At 33.4% G+C, this 16,529-nt stretch overlaps 1 pseudogene; it reads left to right on the top strand.

The window, feature by feature from the left end:
* The window catches only part of LOC149203708 (26S proteasome non-ATPase regulatory subunit 1 homolog A-like), a 40,269-nt pseudogene extending 24,158 nt beyond the window's left edge, over nt 1-16,111 (top strand).
* The last annotated feature ends 418 nt before the right edge of the window (nt 16,112-16,529 follow it).

Raw genomic sequence — 16,529 nt, 5'->3', positions numbered from 1 at the left:
TCAAAGAAGCACATTATTCTACATCCAATTTATAGAGGTTCTTCACCCGAACCCCGATCCGCTTCACTTGTCTTGGCACTATGTGATGAAGGAAATAATTTCTCTTGCTAAATATCACATCGTAGCCACAGTCGTCCAACATAACAGTTGAAACAAAATTCTTCATCAGACCAGGAACATACATGACATATTTTAATGTGAGAGGAGAACCAGACTCCCTCTAAAAAGTAACAATACCTATGTCGGTCGCACTATACCTTCCATCATCTCCCATTTCAATGTGCATATGGAGGTCCTTCTCCTCCATGTCACTGAAGAATTATTTTTTTCCAATCATATGGAATGAGGATCCACTATCCAGATACCACACACTACCCATCACCAATATCACCATGCAAGAGATAATGGTGAAATCCACCTTGATTTTTGAAACAAAAGCTTCACTTGCTGCTCCTCCCAAGGGCTTCTTGTCGGCCTTCTTGCGCGGACACTTTGTGACATAGTGTAACAACTCATGACAGTGAAAACATTTAATCTTCGATAATTCCTTCTTCTTGCTGCCCTGATTAGAATCTGATTTGGAATGGGATGACTTTTGTTTCCATTTCTTTGCCTTTCCATCTCTAAGGCATAATTCTCCTCATCATCGTGCTTGGATGAAAATCCATATCTAGTGTCTTGCTGAATCTCTGCTTGCACAAAGTCGAACCACAAAAGCTCCCACTTTGGTAGCTTCTCCCTCCCATTTACTAAGTCTTGGTAGTTGTGCCAACTCTTGGGAAGGCTTAGAAGTGTTAGGCTGACCATATCATCTTCAACAACTACAACATCGATACTTCCAAGATCATCCCAACATTGGGTGAATTTGGTCAAGTACTTTGGTATTGTGTCTCCCTTCTCCATCTTGATTTTCCTACGCTTGTACTTCAGTTCCAACTTCATGTGGTCACTTGTTTTTTGAAACAAGTCTATCAAGGCCTTCCACATAGCATATGGAGTCTCCTTACCATGGAGTTGTAAGACAATATGATCTCGAACTCCTTCCAGGATAATCCTTCTCACCTTTGCAACACATTTTCTCCACTCCGCCATATCTTTAGCATCAGTTGCTAGAGGCTTAGGAATATATTTGTCTATGAATACCTTAAGCTCATTGTCTTCCAACACTGCCTTTGTCCTTCCCTTCCATCCAATATATTTCAAACTACCCTCAAGGGCATATTAGAGTCTCATTCCATAGAATGACATCCTATTGGCTCTGAAGTATGATACTGCAAATTCAATTTCACCTGCAAAAGATAGCCTCGTATTCTCCTCTTCTAAAGTGATTTCTGCTATGATACCATGTATAAATTTCTTGTAGATTCAAACTTCTAATTGTAATTTACTAAAATAATAGATTAATATACTCTACTCATCAATGGAAACAATTAAACGATCATGAAATCATGAAGCGTACAAGAGAAAGAATTCAATCAACACATTACGCAATGATTTCCTGGGGAAAGCCACAACTAAAAATCCCTGATATATGTATATCACATTAGTTATAAAATCTGAGAAGATTACAATGCTTTTCTCAAGCTCGAGCAACCTCTGCACTATCTTTATTTGTCTCACAACCTCTTAGACAATCCCAGGCCAATACTTAATCGATTTCTCTATTTCCCAAGTCCCTATTTACTTTTGTTGTTTCCTTGGGAATTAGCCCCTTATTAATTAGGGAAATTCCTCAAAGGAATTGTGCAATCCACCATAGGCCTTCCTCTGACTGTATGCACCACATGTACAATCCATATGATTATACAATTGATAGTACATTGTCCCTGGGCTCCAATCTCAACTGGGTAACTCTCAGATCTGACATGCATAATTTATTTATGAGTGAATCATCAGTTAATTAGTTAATCACTACATGCAACACCACATTATTAGACCTCCCATTATTTCCTCCAACAATTGGAACTAGTTTGACTGACTTTAACTCAATTAGACTGAATTAATTAATTACAGCTCAAAATAAAATAAATCGGGGCTCCTATAATGTAGGAGGCACTCTACATTATTCAAGTTAGACCCCCAACTCAAATTAACTGAGCCAACTAAGTCAAATTAACTTAGTTAACTAATACAAGTTATAATGAGATGTGGAATTACAATTTTATTCCTAATTTAATTCAAGGACAAAATTAAATTAGGATTTTCTGATAGCATTTTCAACATATTCATATCTGATTTTATGGTTGTTATATCTTTGTTATTTTTGTTGAATATATGTTGGTTATGAGGATGTTTTATGTCAGTCTTGATGTATGACTCTTAGCATTTTTTGATTAGCAATTGAATAAACAATGAATATATGACCTAATAGATGATAATGCAACTATTGTGATAAGTCATCAATACTTACTTACAAATTTCATATAAATATGAGACCCCTATGTTTAGATATGTTGTTATGACCTGCAGATTACATATTTGTGATATGTTTAAAAAACTTCTTGTCATGACTAGCAGGGATCCATTCAAGTCATTGATTGGATGTTTGCATTAGTACCCTCGTTTATAATTTATTTATCTATTCTAGAAGTTTCCTGAAGTTTTGGGCAGTCACCCGAGTCCTGACCCTGAAAAAGTGGCACAAAATTCGGGGTTGCCGGCACAACACTACCTGAAAAGGGCACAATCACATGGATTTCTTGTTGTGGGAGAAACTAGAGGCTCATAGTCACATACATGCCTTTTCATGGGAGTGATTGAGGCTCTAGGGTAATGAAAAAGAACGTTTCCTCAGGGGTTGGTCACGTGGAATGGTTGGTTCGCTCCTGAAGGTTCTGTGGCATATGTGTAAGGTTAGATTGGCCTTGTCACGTCGGTTCCACTTCCTTAACTGCAGTCGGGGAGTTGAATCATATCATAGTACCGCTTTGTCACATATTCACCCCAGTGGACCAGTTAGCTTGGGTAAATGTGGGAGGAGGGAGTCAACATGTAAAAGCCTATTAGTTTCTCAAATACAACTAAAATCTAATGTAAGTGAAAATAAAGTATTGTGTCTATTTTTTTTCACAAAGAAAAATTTTAGCATTTTTGAAAAGTTAAGATTTTTCTTTTCGCAAACCCCTCCAGAAAAAGAACTTTGTATCTGTTCACTTTTCACAAGCAGAGGCGAAAATGAGATTTCAGAGTTTTGAATTAGGGTTTTACAAGTAGCGGACCAAATATCAAATGCCACCATCAGACCTTCAGTACATTGATGATACAAATATATGTTCCATTTTTAACTTCAATGCGTTTCTACCCCACATTCAGTCTTCCACATAGAGAGGAGTACACACACATCAGATCTTTGGTTCAAGATCAACTATTTTTTTGCAGCCACTCTTGTATGTTTAGGCATTAATGTCTATGATACATTTTGTCACTACTTTTAGGGATGGTGTTGGAATTTGATGTGTTTGGGAGGCCATTTATCATAATAAAGGAGAAGGGGAAGAAGACCTGAATAAGAGGCTTAGATGCTCAAAAGACCAACATTGTGGCTATCAGGGCCATTGCGAGAATCCTCTACAACTCACATGAGCCCAACAAAATATACAAAATGCTCCAGAGCTATGACCATAGCAAAACAGATGCTAAAAAATTGAGAGGTACGATGGATACATGTTAAACATTTGAAATATAGATGGTTATCAATTGGAGGCAAAGCTAAGACACAGGCCCAAGGAAAATTGTACATGAAAATTTACAGATCCTACGGTTCCTAGATATTTGAGGGTTTTGGATATTAAACATTTCTGTTAAAACATGATTTGAGAGATTCTATATAGCGATAGTTTCCATGACCTTTTAAATGAGACAAAATTGAGGGATTCTAGGTCACCGTAAATTCCACTTTAGGCATTATGTTGTGCTTCCTCATATTCCAAAAGTTAATTATTAAAGAGTTTCTTTAATGGTTGTTGCCTTCGGCACCATTAATACTGCCACAAGTCCTCACAATGCCAACAAATCCTTCAAGGTATGCATTTATTTTGCCGGTCTTTTCCTCCTATAAATTTGGAGAATGTCAAATCCTCCAGAAATATGCCTAATCTACACTTCCATGGTTTTGAGCTTATTATTGATTATCCCTATTACCTTAAAAGTTTGCACCATGTTACAATATAGTTTACTTATATTGGATTTTCTTTCTGAAGGTCAATTGGTCCATGCCCATAAATAATTTATAGCACAAGACTTTAATAAAGATCACAATTTGTTTGTAAGTCCTTCAAGGATGTTTTCCAAGAGACAATTTACTCAAATTCATAGTATATAATTTGTTAATTATTTTCTGGTAGGTGTTTGGAAAAACTTCACCTCTCTATTCCTCTCTCTTTGTGTCTATATATATATATATATAGAGAGAGAGAGAGAGAGAGAGTTATTCAAATGGAACTTTATCAAAGATGGGGGCTTTGCTACTGACCTACACAGAACATTGTCTCCACCTGGATACATATGAACATATAGCACAAAATTTGGTTGCATTAACATGCCTTTTAAGACAATTAAACTTAGGTTCAAGTGCACTTGAATTACCATTTCATCAAAAACCACACCATGGAGGTGGGCTTGAATTTATAATATAAACACATGGCCCTGATATCCATGTGTTATGAGTTTGATCCCTTCCTCAATGTGCCATAAGGCCACCCTAAGGTGTTCGGTAAAGCCCTTGGGAATGGAACCTAGGTCAATGGTGTCAAGATCCCTCTCCACGGGCCTTAAGGGGAACATTGGGGTGGGATTGGGTATGTTATATGAAATATGTTCCCTAAGTTTAATTCCTACCTGCATGTGCCCTCATGATTATCTGGTAAAGAATTTGGAAATGGAACTTTGACTAATGGTGTTGAGCTCTTTACTTTCTAAGCTTTCAGGGGAAGTTAGAATTAAGTAGCAGGTCTGGGCTTGTAATACATGCACTTGGTATTCATCTCCATATGCCATAAGTTCAACACCTACCTCTAGGTGGGTCCATAGATGCTTGGTAAAGCCCTTGGGAATGAAACTTTGGCCAATGACTTAAAATCACTGCTTCTCAGGCCTTAAGGTGAACATGAGTTGGGTTTGGTCTGTATGTTGAGCACTAAATATTCATCTCTGGGAGCCACAAGTCCAACCCCTACCTCTGTGTGCCCATGTCTATTTTAGGATTCTAGGCAAGGGCCATCAACCCCAAGACTATTAAGCTTCTTGGAATTCATATTTTATATAGCAGACAATTTCATTATGTCCATGTAGATTTATTATAGGTAAGCACGAGAAAATTTCTTTGACCTCCTAAAGTATAGACATTGTATTTCTTTTTGTTGTTATATGTGGAAATTTTATGCATGGGTCATGTTAGATTGTTTTACCGACATTCTATTGCAGAATATTGTTACACCATCTTCATGAATTAGGTAACACAATAAGATGATTGTATTGTTTTGACATTTTCAAATCGCTCACATTAAAATTCTTTTTGGTCAACGTTTTGAGCCAAAACAAAGTTATCTATCAATCTAGAACTATTATCTCAAAACGAGAACTCTAAGAAAAACTCCAAAAAAACACGAAAAAAATGCAGTAAACGCCAATAAAAGCCAAGTTTTTTTGGTGCAAAAAACACCTTGAAAACGAAAAAGTGTTGATGTTGGAATAACATCTTTTTTTGGGTAAATTTTCAACACTTTTTAGCAATGGAGTTAAAAATAAATTATTATCACTCTAAAAACCCTAAAATTTCAATAATTTTTAGGCATGGAATTAAGGATAAAATATCATGTATATGAAAATCCTTAAAATTCCACTAATTTTCAAGGATGATGTTAAAGATAAAATACATATATCTATTTTCAACCACAGCATTAAAGACAAAATATCGTGACTCGAAAAAACCTTAAAATTTGGACAATTTTATAACCATGGAATAAAAACCAAATATCACGATTACAAAAAAGCTTAAGTTTTCAATATATTTCAACCATGGCATTATGGAAAAATTATATGACTAAAAAAACTTTAAAAATGAACACCTAAATGAAAGAGTCATTATACCAAGTGTAATTTCATTTTTAAATGCTAAAAGCATAGCTATTTTAAAATCTTAGTCTAAAACTACTTAACACATTGCAATGAAAATTTAAAAATCAACCATCAAATTGAAATGCAGTATAAGCGAATTCGACCTATTGCAATGAAATATTAAAAATCAACCATGAAATTGACACATTGTGGGGGCAAACTTGATCCATTATAATGAAAACTTTAAAATGAACTATCAAATTAATACATGAGGTCAAGTTGCTAGTTGAGGATTGACACGGACCTTGCAAATAAAATAAATTAAAATAATAAATATATAAAAATGAAAAATACAAAACAAAACAAAAATTAAAAGATTGAAAAAAAATAAAAAGTAAAACGAAAACAAAAAGCAAAAAGTTTAGAAAAAAATAACTAATAAATAAAAAAATATATTAAAACATAAAAGAAAATAAAAAGATTAAAAATGACAAAAAAAATATCGAACAGACAAAAAATATATACAAATATCTTTCGGAGAAATCACAAAGTAGTTTTCAAGGTCGGTGGTTTCGAACCACTTACTATGGTTCATCAATAAAAAAAAGCACAATAAAATATATTTAAAAATATATAAAAATTATTAAAAAAAAATTAACTCACGTGATAAAAATTAAGAAATTAAAAAACAACAAAATAAAAAAATAAAACGAAAAAACTAACAAATATTTCCCAAAGAACCAAAATTTAAGGAAAAAAAATTAACACACAAAAAAACAAATAAATAAAAGCAAATTGGATAATTTAAGAAAAAAACAAATTAAAAGCAATTAAAAAAATTTACTTAGATCATATTTTTTTTTGGTAAGTCAACTTTTTTTTATTATATTATGAGAATATTACATCGTGAGACGTTCTGAGAGAGTGAAAAATCAGGCTCACTTAGACCAGATTTGTTGGCCTTCATATACAAACAGAATAGAAGGGAAAAAATCTTAAACAGGGCCTCATTACATCTATAGCCTACAATGAGCAAAATGTACCCCATATCTATATATATATATATATATATATATATATATATATATATATATGGAGAAAACACACACACACACACACACACATATATATATATATATATTAGGAGAAAAAAATGAGCATTTTCGTTAAGAAGGAATTTTTTACATTGTCATAGATCTGGATCAAGAACATATTGATATCCATAATATGAGAAAGCTTATACTGCCATTGATTGTAGAGATTATCACTCTGTGGCCACGAGAGGATACAAATCAGAGAAGAATGGGTAGACAAAAGAACAAAATTGTAAGAATAGATACATGATGCTTCAAACATAAAATGGTAATGAAACCAAAACAAGGTACCTTGTAAGAGCGTCAAGGACCCTGAAAACCAAAAGGACACACACACAAACACATTAAAAAAAATACAAAAATTTAAATAAAAAAATTAGAATAAAATTAAACAAAAACACTTATAACATAAATAAAATAAAATAAAAATCTTTAAAATTAAAAAAGCATTAAAAAACATAAATTTAAAAAATAAATAGAAAAAACACTTTAAAAAAGATATAAAAAATTAAAAAACTAAAAAACAAATTGGTCCTCCGGCCGTTGTGGGCCGATTATTGGAATCTTCCTTGAGCTAGCTGATGGCCAGAGGGCCATCGTAGAGCTAGCGGAGCAGGCCTTGACGCCCCTCCTCCAACCCTACAATAGTCCTCTAACCCACGATTAGTAGTCAGTCGATTCCCAAAATCGTCTCACAACCAGCCAAGGCCAGAGGGTCGTCGTAGGGCCAATGTTATTTTAAAATTTTAATAATTTTTTTTAAATATTTTTATTTTTTTAAAGTGTTGTTTTGTTTATTTTTTATATTTTATTTTTTTTTCATAATTTTTTATTTTAAATTTTTTTATTTCAATTATTTTAATGTTTTTTTTTTTTTTTAATTTTATTGTTTAAAAAAAAATGTTCTATTTTTTTTTAAATTTAATTTAATTTTTATGTTTTTAATTTTAAATATTTTCTTTTGTAAGTTTGGCGTGACTATATCTTCATCATGTCCAATACATCACCCCAATGGGGGTGGGGAATTGAACCGGTGACTTCACATCAAGGAGTGCCTTAACATAGCACCCAATCCTCGTCTATCCAAGACCCCATGGACATTTTTTTTGTATTATTATTATTATTATTTAAATTGTGTGTGTGTGTGTTTTTTAAACAAATTTTTTTTTTTGTTATTTTTACTTACAATTTTATGTGAATCAATTTTTTTTTTATGCTATTATCTATGGATATAAAATTCATAAAATTTATTATTTTTCCAACTTTTTTATTCAATTTTTTCATTAAAAACGTTTATTTAACATGTAATTTTTAAGGAAAATGTCCCTATATATATATATATATATATATATATATATATATATATATATATATTGTTAAATGTTTAAAATTGTTATATTTTAGTGAGAATTATTTTAAGTGTATTGAAGTATTAATTAACGATAAATAAATATATAAAAAAGATAACTTCAAAATATTAACTTTATTATTTTTTTAAACTTTCCAAAAAAAAATCATTTAAAAAAACATTACAAAGAAAAACAAAAATACAAGTTTGGAAAACCCTTAAAAACAAATATCTTAGGAAAGAAAGTAAAAGGAGAGAATAAGACAACTTGAAAAATGCTAAAATAATCATCATTTAAAAAAATTGTGCATATTTAGGACATAAGAAAATTTAAAGCGTTAAAAATATGCCTAAAAAAAAGGTTGATGCTACATTCAAAATCTACATGAAAATCACTAATATTCTAAAAAAGTTATCCATACGTATTATATAAAAAAATAAATAAAGTGTCAAAACTAAGCCCCCCTATTGGGAACAGGTCCCCTGGGGGTCAATTTTGGGGTTACAAACCCAAGTTTTGGGGCAGAAGGCCCGAATTTTGTATAAAGAATGTAAAGTCTCTGCATTTTGTGGTCACGGAGCGCGAAGATATCTAAAGTCAAAAAGGGTTTTCCGCCCTTAGTCTAGATAGGTTGTGTCGGTTTTGGAGATCCGCCCTTGGTCCGCGGACCATGGGATTGTATAAAAAGGAGAGTCTTAGAGAGTCTAAGGTAGTTCAATAGTCATGAGTCATTGATGTAATAGGTTTGTGAGAGCTAAGAGTGAGAGTCTTAGCGGAGGAAGAGGCTCTGTAGTTGAGTGCGTAGAGGCATAGGGTAGAAGTCCACAGCTGAATGTGCGAACCCCTGCAGCTGTGTGCGCAAAGCTGCTAGAGTCTGTATTGAAAATCTGAATCATCAATAAAGAGATGTGTTCTAAACTTACTGTGTAATTTCCATCTATGTAAGCATTGTTTTACTGCTGCTATAAATGTTGCGATTATGCTATGTTGAATGTTGAGTTTCAAATATAATGTTAAGTTGATGCGCAAAAATATATGTTTCCATCTGTTACATGAACACAAGTAATAATATATGTTTACGCGAGGATAATCTTAATTGTATGGTAAAGTTGGCTAATACCTAAGACAATTCGGGAAACAAATCAGTAACCTAGTTATAGAGGTGCATAAGTGCCTGAATCATCGCTTAGGGTTGCGCAAAGGGCAATCGAATACCTTTGCGGAGGTTCTGAAAGATGGAAGAAGAAGTACATCCATAAGCCCTAAAGGCTTATAGATCTGCACGAAGATAGGAGTGAGGGTATAAGATCGACATCACGACTATCTAAGGGTGCAGAAACTTGGTTCCTGCATCCCCCCATACTGCTTCGGGTGAGACTTCAGTCCGCGCTCTGTGGATTGATGCCGAAAGGGCTAGTAGTGTAGGGATTTGCTTGGTTGCTTAATGTTGAACCTAGGTCAGGGCCCATCAAGCCAACAGATGGTTCTGTTACCAAGGCCGAGATATGCATAAAAGGATGTGTGATGTCGTATCATTGGAATCCAACTAAAAAAGAGATCGAGAATTGGTTGGATAGAAATATCCATGAATTCGCAGTGCAAGAAAATAAGAATCCATGATTGACGAAAGAAAAGTGGTTGGAAAAATATTTGTACAGAGAAATACATGAAATCTTCTTTTGTTCCTTCCTAGTTGAGTTATAAGAGTGCATCACGAGGTTGGAAGATGACCAAGGAAGGTGGAGGATTAACAATCTGATTGTTTGGACACCGCTTGGCATATAGCGCATGCTTCCTTATCAATTTTGGGGTTACAAACCCAAGTTTTGGGACAGAAGGCCTGAATTTTGTATAAATAATGTAAAGTCTCTACATTTTGTGGTCGTGGAGCGCAAATATATCTAAAGTCAAAAATTGTTTTCCGCCCTTAGTCTAGATAGGTTGTGTCAGTTTTGGAGATCTACCCTTGGTCCGCGGACCATGGGATTGTATAAAAGGGAGAGTCTTAGAGAGTCTAAGGCAGTTCAATAGTCATGAGTCATTGATGTAATAGGTTTGTGAGAGCTAAGAGTGAGAGTCTTAGCGGAGGAAGAGGCTCTACAGTTGAGTGCGCAGAGGCCTAGGGTAGAAGTCTGCAGCTAAGTGCGCGGACCCCTGCAGCTGTGTGCGTAGGGCAGTTAGAGTTTATATTGAAAATATGAATCATCAATAAAGAGACGTGTTTTGAACTTACTGTGTACTTTCCATCTATGTAAGCGTTATTTTATTGCTATTATAAATGTTGCGATTATGCTATGTTGAATGTTGAGTTTCAGATATAATGTTAAGTTGATGCATGAAAATATATGTTTCCATCTGTTACATGAACGCAAGTAATAATATATGTTTACGCAAGGATAATCTTAATTGTATGGTAAAGTTGGCTAATACCTAAGAAAATTTGGGAAACAAGTCAGTAACCTAGTTATAGAGGTGCGTAAGTGCCTGAATCATCATCTAGGGTTGCGTGAAGGGCAATCGGATACCTTCGCGGAGGTTCTGAAAGACGGAAGAAGAAGTACATCGATAATCCCTAAAGGCTTATCGATCTACGTGAAGACAAGAGTGAGGGTATAAGATCGACATCACAACTATCTCAGGGTGCAGAAACTTGGTTCCTACAACCCCCCATGCTGCTTCGGGTGAGACTTCAGTCCGCGCTCTGCAGATTGATTCTGAAAGGGCTAGTAGTGTAGGGATTTGCTTGGTTCCTTAACGTTGAACCTGAGTCAGGTCCCATCAAGCCAACACCCCCCCCCCCCCCCCAAAAAAAAAAAAAAAGGGGTTGATGTTGCATTAACACTTTTAAAATTGGCATGAAAATCACTAACATTTAAAGTAAAATGTGCATACTTAATACATATGAAAATTTAAAGTGTCAAAAATATACTCCAAAAAAAAGGTGTATTTTGAATCAACACTTCTCAAAACTGGATGATTTTTTGCAACTCTAAAAAAGTGAGAACTTTGTACAGTACCCGTTTGATAGGTAATTATGTTCCAACAAGTGTGTATCATCCTCGACCAAAAATAATTTTAAAGTGAGTGATATGGATATTTCATAACAAAATTACTCCTCACAGAAGTCTTCACTTCGGGAAAAAAAAAAAGAAAAGAAAAAAGATGATTATCTTCACAAATTATTTATTTTTCAAATCATGCAACCCCTAAATGATAGCATATCAAGCCTCTCTCTTATTCCAAAAGATGACTATTTGGTGGCCACTTCTTGGGATAATCAAGTTTTTTCTCAATTGTATCCATTTACCATTTACTGAAAGGAGGCTAAGTTATTACAAATGTAATGATAAATTATGGAACCAATAACAAGATCAAATTTATATTTACCACATGCTAAAAATTATACACTGTGTCACTATGGGGTTTTGGTTAGATGGTAAAAAAGGGGTGTTTCACAATCCTCGCCAACTTTCAAATTCCCCAGGGACACATTTTCCCCCTTCAGAGCCATCTTGCCTATGCAAGTAGGTTGTCTTAAGTGGTCGGTGTCTGGTTCAAGTATTAGTTGACTTTGGCACAACAAATAATCCTCAGCCATGACTTCTCAGCTGAAGGGATATTTTTAGAATGTTGTAATTTGATTACATTGCATTGTGATATTCTCATATTGGGAAAAGGCATGCTTGCTCCATAGTGATAATGGTAAGTGTCTTGCCCAAATAATTTATCTGATAAACGTTCTAGCTTGCTTCGGTGTCGTGGTTGTCATAAGTTCACCTACAAACTTAAAATAAGGTTTTATATGAAATGACTTAGGCCCTTTATATTGGAGATTAGTGGCCCTTAGGAAATATTTTTGGTGAATGGACTAATACGTGGGTAATATTGGATACTCAACCTTGCTTCACAAAGCCAAATGATATTATATGTGTCAATCCATTTTTAAATTTGGCCCTTTTAAATGCTACAAGACCCCATGCTATTGAAATTGAACAAAGCTCACACTATTTTAGGGCAATATCTTACTAACATGAAAACATTCCTTTTGAAATTCGCTATTGGGAGTATGGCTACACCACCTTTTCTTCATTGAACTCAAGGAAAGTTATTGATTTTAGCTCATATGACTCCAAATGTTGTTTTCGTGTTAAATATGAATTTAACTTCTCATAATTTTAGGATATGGAAAGAGTGATTGTCTATTGAGTCATTCTGATCATTAGTCAGATTATGGTAGTTGCTAACCTTGTCCATATATGATTTGTTCACAGTTTATGCCTTTCTTTACATTATGGTAGACAAAGGTGTTGAGTGGGTTATTAACTTATTTTCAATGTTTCAAAAATAACGTACAACAATAACTCAAATAGGATTGGAAAAATAAGTCAGGGAAAAAATGAGCAGAAATGGAAAAATTCTGCAAAAAATAAGACATGTTGTTTTTTAGAATCACCAATTCTAATAACATTGGTTATTAACAAGGTTTTATTTTTGTTGTTTAGGGTAAAAATCCTTTGACATGTCAGAATTTCATGTTTGTGCTAAAAAATTATCCTCTCAATAAGAGTGAAGGATGATGTCTTCGCCATCACACTATGCATTTTTTTGTTTGTTTGATGTGTCGGATGAAACGCTGCCTTAGAGGACATTTCAACCTAAAAGTGATCTCCTAACCAAAAATAATAATATATTAGTTAAAATAATAAAATATCAGGTATGAATTTTTATCAATGTGGGTCTTCTCAAAAGTATGCATAATGGGTATTCGTTAGATGTGGAATTTAATTCCGCATCCAAAAAGTGTCTACACTTAAAATTTGAGTAAATCTATAAGGAGATAAGCCAAAAATACAATTAAAAAATGTAGTTTTTCTTCTTTCCTCTCCAAAATATTTTCATGTACCTATTTTTAAATTTAAAGGATTTTGATTAGCTTAAATATTATGACATGGACATTACATGAAAAATCATGGGCACTTTTAGGCTGAAATTTCCTCTAATAGTTTGAAGCAAGCAAGTTATTTGGGCTTCAAGCAAGTTGCTTGGAAAAATTCCTTGACTTAAGGCTACTTGGATTTCCAATTGTCATAGCCTTGAATAGTCATCAAAAAGCTGAAGGTCATGGCCTTACTCTAGTACATTTTCTTATTATAGAGTCTAGATGTCAATCTTAGGGAGAAGTGTTAATAAATATAGTTATATCCGTTCACTTTGTTGCATTAAAAAACATTTTTCTGATGTTTTGTTTGGTGTCCTAGTATCTAAGTCATGAACCCCAAGTTTTGGCATGAAACAAAAAATTTATGATCTTGCGCTTGGTTTCCTGGCACCTAAAGCATGGATGAAAATGTTCACATAGCTTACCTTTTGTTTTTAGGTAAACCCTAACTCGGTTTTCAATTTCTTCCTCAAGTCACTATTATGGGTTGACTTGCACAAATGTTCTTTTCTTTGGTCTCTTAAGAGATCCCGACAAGCAATATGACCAAGCGCTTTAGACTATGAACATTACAAGATTCTAAACTCTATTAATAGGATGGAGAGTTCAACCCATATAAAGGCATTGAGTGGAAAAAAACATTTTAATGGGAATAACTTCCACTGTCTATACCAAGTTAGGTCAAAGTTAAAATTTTATGTTTTTCTATGAAATGGAGCATTTAGATTCTTGCCAACACATCACAAAAATGTTGTGAAAATTCATTGGGTGATACTTTTTTGAATCTTATAATATTGATCTTCATTGATTATTGAACGTTGTGTTCACCTACACTTATATCTCTTCCTGCAGAGAAATCTTATATGAGGATGAAACTTTTGGTCAACAACAACTGGTTGGACTAGTGCAATCAAAGGTCAATTTTCTTATTCAGAATGTTTGTAATTGTTGGTGCAGTAACTTAATTTCCTATCCCCACTCTTACTATGGGGCTTATATGTTGCTTCTATTGTTTTCTTGATAGGTTTTGTATTACCTTGGTGAGCTCAATGACTCCTTCTCATATGTGATAGGTGTTGGACATTTGTTTAATGTGTCAGAGGATTCAGATTACGTGCACACTTTGCTTGGTAGGAATCTTTCTAGCTATTGGATGTTAATCATTTGTAATTTATTTCTTTTCAATTTTTTCATGCATCAACATAGAAAGGTGACTCAAAGTTGCTTATCAAATGCAGATTTGTCAGCTTTTAATAATTTGGTTTTCCCATTTCTCTTTTAGATAAAGCCATAGATGAGTACTCCACTTTTCATATGAAAGCTACAAAATCTGGTAAAGATTTAGTGGATATAGATCCTAGACTAGAGGAAATAGTAGAAAGAATGCTTGACAAGTACGTAGTAAAAATGTTGACATTTCTTTGGTGTTTTAATATGCATAATTTTTGTTAGTAGAACATGGAAATGTTTCCTCTTATATTTGTATAAAATTTAAAAATATATGTAGGTGCATACTAGATGGAAAGTTCTAGTAGGATTTCGGAATTGCGTTCGAGTGCTAAAGACTTGATAAGTTAGAAGAGGCAATATTAAAAAGTGACAATGTTGTTGGAATTCTTTCATATTGCATTAATGGTTCTCATGGATTTGTTGGTTGAAGAGAGTATCGACATGAGATAAATATGTCTAACAATTTTGCACATCTATGAAGAAATTATATGTTTTCTTAGTTGATTGTTAAACCTTCTAGTGTTTTTCACTAATCTATAATCATTTGCATGGGACTTTACTAGTAATTAGGAATTTAGGACACAAACATTTACAAGCATTACTGAATACTCCATATATTGGTTAATATTGGAAGAGGCAGTCTTATTGAACTGTATTGCTTTCTTCTTGTATTATTGTTTCTCAAATATTACGAAAATTACTTAGAGAGAATAAAAAGTGTCTTTAAACATTTCACGTATATATTTTTCAATAAATGAATTATTAGCATTTTTTTTTGTTGGAAGTTATCTTATTTGCATGGCTTTCCTATGGTAATTAGAAAATAAACTCTATTTATAAAAATAGGTAAAGGTGGTACCTATAAATGAATATGCTTAGTCAATTATTGGCATTTTCTGCATTGGAAAGTTTCCATGTCATTTGCACGGTTTTCCTATGGTAATTAGTAGGTGAAATTTATTTATAAAAACATGGAAAGGTGGTACATTAAAAAATCTATGGCACCAATTTAAATATATGGTTTTATATTGATAAATTACAATCCATGTTCAAAAGGAGTCAACATGCTTGGATCTTCTTTTATAATTTCACTCTTATCCACTGCAAATTCACTTTCTTTGCAATAAATTTCATGCTTTTATTTTGATGTTCATCACCTACAGTTATTCTAGTTTGGGACTCATATATGTCAAGTCAATTTAATGTTGTAATTGCCCCTAACTATATAGAGTCGGATAACCACATTATAGGACATGCAACATGTTATTTAAATTATAAAATATATGTTAGTTTTGCAGATTCTTGCACTTCTTGTTAGAATTTATCAAAAGTTGCCCTCACCTGATTATTTAAGCATTTGTCAGTGCCTCATGTTTATAAAGGAGCTTGGCATTGTTGCAAGTATATTGGAGAAACTCCTAAGAGGGGACAAGGTGAATTTTTAGGAAATGTTGATAATGGTTGAGCTTAGGTTGATACTTGGTTGTATGTTTCTATGTTTATGTAAATTTTGATAATGGATGAACTTAAACTAATATTTGGTTGCATGTTCAATGTTTAGAATTGAAACTAATATTTTTGCTCCCTTTTTTGTAGGATGATGCCTTGTTGGAATTTCATATAGAATATATATATTTTTTAAATGAGGATCATGCTTTCTTGATAAATGTAGAAACCAACTTCCTAAGCCCAAGAAGCAACACACTACAAGTGAAGATGCTAGACAATCTTCAGTTGTTCTTAATGATGTTTCTAATAATGGAAACAATGCTTTGGCTCAAACTCTTGTTGCAATGGATACATTTTATGATGTCTAAATGACATATGATGTTATTGTTCCCAATGGAGCTGATAATGAATTGG

Source organism: Pinus tabuliformis, chromosome 2_1 (genome assembly GCF_031772625.1).
Source record: "Pinus tabuliformis cultivar Carrire ecotype Pingquan chromosome 2_1, CPIR1, whole genome shotgun sequence".
NCBI lineage: Eukaryota > Viridiplantae > Streptophyta > Pinopsida > Pinales > Pinaceae > Pinus > Pinus tabuliformis.
This window is presented reverse-complemented; position numbering and strand designations above follow the sequence as displayed.